At 47.3% G+C, this 7,117-nt stretch overlaps 1 pseudogene; it reads left to right on the forward strand.

Annotated features, from left to right (window-relative positions):
- Positions 1-657: 657 nt before the first annotated feature.
- On the forward strand, positions 658-6,293 carry LOC147981367 (uncharacterized; annotated as a pseudogene).
- The last annotated feature ends 824 nt before the right edge of the window (positions 6,294-7,117 follow it).

Here is a 7,117-nt window from a genome sequence, read left to right on the forward strand (position 1 = left end):
AATAGGTCTGTAATATTTGCTCCTTTTCCAGCCCAGAATTCCAGCTGCCGGCATTCTCCCTCTTCATGTAAACCTTGTAAAATAAGAGAGAATAGCCATAAGTATTGTGACATAAAGTGAAATAACAGCCCATAATGCAATAAATATCGATATAAAAGCATGATGCAAAATGGACGTATCACTCGTTATTGGCCTGTTCATTAGCTCAACATCAACAACACCTTTCTTTATGGTCATCTCCAGGAGCGTGTTCTATGTCAGCAGCCCACTGGTTTTGTTGATCCCACTCGGCCTGATGATGTCTGCTTGCTCTCACGGTCTCTCTATGGTCTGAAGCAGGCGCCTCGTGCTTGGTATCACCGCATTGCAGCATTTCTCACTGCTCTTGGGTTTCCCAGCACCGCCTCGGACACGTTGCTCTTTGTGCTTCATCGAGCTGATCATGTCGCCATTCTTCTCTTGTATGTTGACGACATTGTCATCACCGCCTCTCGCGCGGACATACTTCGCGACATCATCGGTCGTCTTGGTTCTGAGTTTCGGCTGAAGGACTTGGGCGCCTTGCACTTCTTCCTCGGCATTAATGTGTGACGTGATGCCTTCGGATTTTTTCTCCATCAAGGACAGTATGTTCTTGATCTCCTGGATCGTGCTGGTATGACCGACTGCAAGCTTGCTGCCACCCCTGCCGAGGCTAAGCCGAAGCTTTCTGCCACTGCTGGGCAACCTGCTACCGATGTCGCTCTATACCGTAGTATTGTTGGTGCTCTTCAGTACCTCACGCTCACCAGACCAGACATTCAGTTTGCGGTCCAGCAAGTTTGCTTGCATACGCACTCGCCCCGTGACGTTCACTGGTCCTTGGTCAAGCGCATTCTTCGGTATATTCGTGGCACACCGACCTTTGGTCTTCGTCTTCATGCTTCTACCTCCACCGAGCTGCTTGCTTACACTAATGCGGATTGGGCTGGCTGTCCCGACACTCGACGGTCCACATCGGGATATTGTGTCTTCTTCGGTGACTCTCTCATATCTTGGTCCTCCAAGCGGCAGCCCACCGTCTCCCGCTCGAGTGCCGAGGCCGAGTACCGTGCCGTCGCCAATGTTGTTGCCGAGACATGTTGGCTCCGTCAGTTACTTGGCGAACTTTGGGTTTCCATCCCGAAAGCCACGGTGGTTTACTGTGATAATGTTTCGGCCACCTATCTCACGGCCAACCCAGTGCAGCACAAGCGCACCAAGCATATTGAACTTGATGTTCACTTCGTCCGCGAGAAGGTACAGTTGGGTCAGCTTCGTGTTCTTCATGTACCAACCACCCAGCAGTTTGCCGACATTATGACCAAGGGGCTTCCAACCGCTGCATTCCAGGAGTTTCGTTCCAGTCTTTGCATCGCCGACGTCGATGCTTCGACTACGGGGGGGTGTTGAACGTGACATATCTTGTATTTCTAATCTTATCTTCTCTAGCCTTGTATAGCTAACTCCTAGAGATATGATAGGATTAATTACCTTGTCACGCAAGACATCATGTGTATATAATGTAACCTACTCCATGGAATACAATGAGTTGCACTAAATATCCTCTCTACAAGGAGAAAGGGAAAAAAGCAAATCTAGCTAATCGATGGGCTTCAAAGTTTGAGCTCTAGGCTCAAAATTAAGCACACAGTGACTAAAAGCTTTACTGTACTCGTTGATCTCTCTAATAACAGCACCATAATTGCCTCCTGCACCTTGGTTAACATGGTTGACCATTTTTTTTCTGAGGGATGATTAACCTTTTTTTTAGGTGAACTAGGGATTTATATTCAACAATCACAGAAGGAATACAAATAATGTCTGATGGGTTTCCTAGCCACAGGTGGCGCCCAGCAGGGAGTGACGAAGCCGCCTTTGCCAAGGCATGTGCTTCAAAGTTTGCCTCCCTGTTTTCAAACCGAAAAGTAATGCTAACAAAATCTGTAGCTCTATCTCTAATTTCATTCAAAACTAAAGCATAAGAAGAAGAACTCGAAGCTCCGTTGATGTCTTGTATAACCTGGATACAATCAGACTTGATGTTACGGGCTTGATAGGCCCTATTTTTGTTAATTCGGGCTGGACCTGGATGGGCCTTGGTTTACTGCACCGTCGGCTCTGCTTCACTACATCGGCCTTGGTTGCCATTCTTTGATAGCTCGATCCTTTTCTTACCGAAACCCTAAACGGAAGGACGGCGAGGCGCTGCCGCCGCCGGACAGGATGGAAGGCGAGGCGCGGCGGCCGCCGGCGTGCGTATCCAAGGTGCTCGACGACGACAACCTCCTGACGGAGATCATCGTCCGCGTCGGCTTCCCCACCACCCTCGTCCGCGCTGCCTGCGTCTGCAAGCGCTGGCTCAGCCACGCCTCCGACCGCGCCTTCCTCTGCCGTTTCCGCGAGCTCCACCCGCCCACACTCCTCGGCTTCTACATCGTAGAGTGGGGGTATCCGGCCGCCGCACGCTTCTTCCCAATACTGCCTCAGCCCCCGGAGCTCGCTGCCGTCGTCCACCGCGCAAACTTCAGCGAGGGGCCACCCTTCTCCAAAAAAGAAGGGGATACTATGGTGGGCTGCTCGAACGGCAGCGTCTTCACCCGCCGCCTAAACTTCACCAGCTGCGGAAACTTCGACCTGGACACCTACGAGCTCGTATTCGCAGTGCACAGCCCGCTGTGCTATGAGGGAGGGTATGGCCGTCCTCCCAGGATTACATCTCAGAATGCCCTCCTTGTACAGTTGGGCACAACTCTTCTCCAAAGAAGACGGGGACGGGTCGTCCTACTTTTACGTCACGGTGGAGGCCCTGGATACCATGGTACCTATGTTAAATGTCTATATGTTGGGAAATGGTGATGATGCCTGGCACAAACATCTCACCTTGGCGTCAGACCTCCTCTGGCGTCCATCTAGTCCCAAAGGCGTGCTCGTTGACAACAAAATCTATGTCGCGGCCTACAATGCAATTCTTGTCCTGGATTTGACATCCTCAATCTTATCGACAATTCAGCTGCCACACGGGGTGGGTTTTGGCGGCGCCACCGTGTTGTCACGGGCCGATGATGGTTCTGTTTTATATCTCATCCATATCAAGGAACTTCAACTTCAAATCTGGCTCCATAATGGGGATAACTGGCTGCTGGTGGACACCATTTGCTTGAGTGAAATGTGCACTAATTTTCCTGAGGATGAGCTTACTACTTGTATCCGGATAAACCATGTGGGGGACTATAATGAGTATGTATTCTTGAAGATGGATCAATATGCACTCTACTTGGATGTCAAGTGCAGGACGCTGTGTAAAGTGTGCGAGATGACAGCAGATGAGTATCAATTGGGTGATATCTATCCTTTTATGATGAGCTGGCCTCCCATTTTCCCTACTCTCAGTCCTGCAAGGTTTGCCTTTTCCCCTTTTAGTGATCTATATAGTCTACTTGTAGAGTTTACATAGTTCTGCAATGTGCATCATGCATCTCACTGTTTAGTATAGTTGTGTACTGGTGTTACATATGTGATTGATTCTTTAGATCAAACAATACTAGTCAGCCACATTATAGTATTCTTGTCGTAGGGTAATTTAAATCACTTCTGTATTGTTTCCTTAGGCCTTTTTAGCAATACTAGTTAAGTGCCATTAGTGAATGCTTGACGTAAGATGGCTGGAAATCACCTCTGTATTGATTTACTAGGACATTTAAGAATACTAGAGGCGGCATTAGTGAATGATTGATGTAAGATGATTTGATTTCGCTTGTGTACCAAGGAATATTGCAAGGTGTCTACCTGTGGTCATAGTAGGTACCCTTGGGTGTGGTTGTCGGTGTGTAATGGGTTCGTTGCAAATGATGTTGTGGATAGGTAAGAGAAAAAAGAGAAGTAGGAGTTATGGATGGATGCAGGTCTGTTTCTTAGTCGCTATAAGATTACAGAAATCTTCCTTTAGATATGTTACCATGGTGGACCTCTAATGGACTTTTATGTACCTGATGCTACTCGGATGGCTAAATACATATGAATCCAACTATCACCCATATATTGTCACTCTTAATAGGTTTCAGCAAAGCTAGTAATATTTCAATGGGCTCAGTATTAGTTGCAAAACTACACATGATTTGTGATGGTTGTTGTCGTTTGCTAGACGTATACTGGAATATCAGACTATGGCAAACTACTATGGAATAATTGATTCTGTTGAACCTTGTGCTGCCACCAGAAGCCATGCTTCCTGAACTTGGGTCTTCCCTTTACTGAACTATGAGTGCAGAATTGCAAATTGGACCTACAAAAGTATAAAACATCATGTATAAGAGAATTTGGAGCTGAAAGACGCCTAGCGTTGTTAAATTGTTATCATGTTGACCATCTATGTTTTCTTGCACAGAAATAGTCAGGAACCCATCAAGCCTTGAATTTTAGCTTCATATTTCTTAAATATAATCATGGTATAATTTTCTACAACCTACTCCCTCCGTCCGGTAAAAAGTGTACATATAGAAATTTTAGAACAAATTATGGAGTGGAGTAAAAAATACATTGGAAAGGTGCAAACCACCATGTCTCTCTTTAATTATCCAACCACCAATGACCTAAGTGCATGTAAAAATTAAGAAGACCATGTGTAGAATGCTATTGGTCTTGATTACCGTGTGATGCGAGAGAAACATTTTTTTTCTACTTTAATGTGCATTGGGAAGATATATGTATACTCTTTTGTGGTCAAATTTTAAACCCAAACGTACACTCTTCACCGGACGGAGGGAGTACTTCTCAACTGTTAACCACAAACTATGTATGGGATTGCTAATACTTGCTTCTTTTCCGAATGTTGCCTAGTGGATTGTATCTTCTTTTTCTCAGACACAAGTGGTAGATTTTACGCCGGTTCTCTCTAGATTCTTCATTAATTGTGATTCAGATACATCGCAGTGAAAATTTCCTTTTATATGACATTCTAGTCCAAGGCATTTAACCTGTGCTGCTGTAACTTTTGGAAATAAAAACTAAATTGCTTGACCAAATTCACCGCTTTAATTTTCTAGGCGCACTAAACATTTTACTATCGTCGGACTAGCCACTCATCTTGTTGGCCCATCTTATAATTTTGATGCTTAAAGTTAAAGTGGCAAACTGAATACATCCTGATGCCTAATTTCCTCTATCTGGTTCCTTGCTCTGTTTTCTCCGAAACAGGGATGCCACTTGAAGAACGAGGATATGAGGAAAGCTTTTGGATGAGTTGTGACAAGGGTGCCACCAACCAAGAGCACAGGGCTCCATTTCTGCGGTAGCAGTTTAACCGTGTTCATTTTAACCATCAGTGGATTGATTAGGATGGTATGTAACTTGAGCAGCTACTCCTGTCATGTGGCGTCAGTAGGTTAGTATGCATCAGTAGTGTTAGTGTGTAACTCTCTCGCCTCGTTTGTTTGTGTTGTTGTCCACTCCAACTTGCTACTTGTGAAAAGTGTCTTATTTTGTATGTTGAGTAGCTATATAATCTGATCTAGTACTTCTGTTGCAGTCTTGCGTGCTTCCACTGCTTGCATTTGGACAAGCGCCTTATTGTTCGCCATTGCAGAATCGGTTTCAGTTAGAGATGTGTAGCTAGCTCTGATGTAACAGTGAAAGAAATATCCGTTGAAGCCACAGTCTGTCTAATCTACATGGCACATGTGCTGGTTCACTAAGAAATAATTACTTTGTTGTACTTGTAGAGGGATGAACCTACAGCACTAGCCAGTAGGGTCAGGTGAATTCATCAGGTAAGAGTGGCAGATTTGCAGAATTCTCGAAACACAAATCCTAGAGACGTGACCTATAATCTGAGCCAGAAGCACAATGGTAGAGATATGACCACCATCCTCCCAGGATTAAGCCTCACAATCGAGGAATCCGGTCACTCCACCACTTGGACACGGCTCTTCTCCAAAGCACAAGGGGATGGCTTGTCCCACTTTTTTCTCGTCGTGGAGATCATAAGCAAACCTGTGCATGTGTACACGTTGCAAAATGGTGATAGTGCCTGGCGCAAACATCTTACCTTGGCCGACTGCGACCTGCATCCAGGACTTGGTGCGAGAGCTGTGCTGTCTGACAACAAAATCTATGCGGTGAGCTCCATCAAAGACATTCTTGTCGTGGATTTGAAGGCCTCAATCTCATCGACAATTCCACTACCAGAAAAACTGGGGTTGCCGACGGCCAAATCTATGCCGACGGCCCTCGTCGGCATCTATGGACCTATGCCGACAGCCAAGGATAGGCCGTAGGCGTAGAATAGCCGTCGGCATACATCCATCTATGCCGACGGGGCCGTCAGCATAGACGAGGCCGTCGGGACCGCCCGAGATACGCATACGGGGCCCGTCGGCATAGGACAGGCCCTCGGCATAGCCCGGGCCCCCCTGCCAGGTCAGCGCTGACCATTTGACGGCGTTGACCCTACGCCGACGGGCGGTAACGGCGGCCGTCGGCATATCTGTGGCAGAGGTATGCCTACGGCATAGCCGTCGGCATAGGCCCCTCTGCCACGTCATCGATCCGTGTGCCGCGCCACGTCATCGATCCGTGGGATAACCTCCGTGTGTGCACAGATATGCCGACGGCCTTGCCGTCGGCATACGTGTATTTTACTTTATTTTTTATTTTTACTTTGTTTTGTTATTTTTACTTTATTTTAGTTTTTGTTTTTGCATAAGATAATTATGCCTTATCTAAAAAAACATACCCGATGGTATATCGATTGCCCCCCGTTACGAACGTCGCTATCGCCGTGTCACGGAGGGGGGAAACGGTCGACACGGAAGGAATTCTGGTTGGTGGGGGATTCGGGGTGTAGCTATGTCACCGAAACATCGCACGGGTCCCGATGCATATGTGAAAGTGTTCATGCATGCGTAGACGCCCGTCTTGGGGCTCCGGGGTGTGCCCCCCCCTCACGGACGGCGCTGCCGCCGGCACCTGGAGGGGGGAAACGGACGCGTCGGGTCTACACGGAGGGGATCTTGCTGTGGGTCTGGCCCGGATGTCGCTCTAAAGTGTTCCTATGGGCTGACCTAACACAACCGGGTGGGGAGGTCCACTGGTCAAAGCC

This window comes from Triticum urartu, chromosome 3A, assembly GCF_056163025.1.
Source record: "Triticum urartu cultivar PI428250 chromosome 3A, HENAU_Tu73, whole genome shotgun sequence".
Taxonomy (NCBI): domain Eukaryota; kingdom Viridiplantae; phylum Streptophyta; class Magnoliopsida; order Poales; family Poaceae; genus Triticum; species Triticum urartu.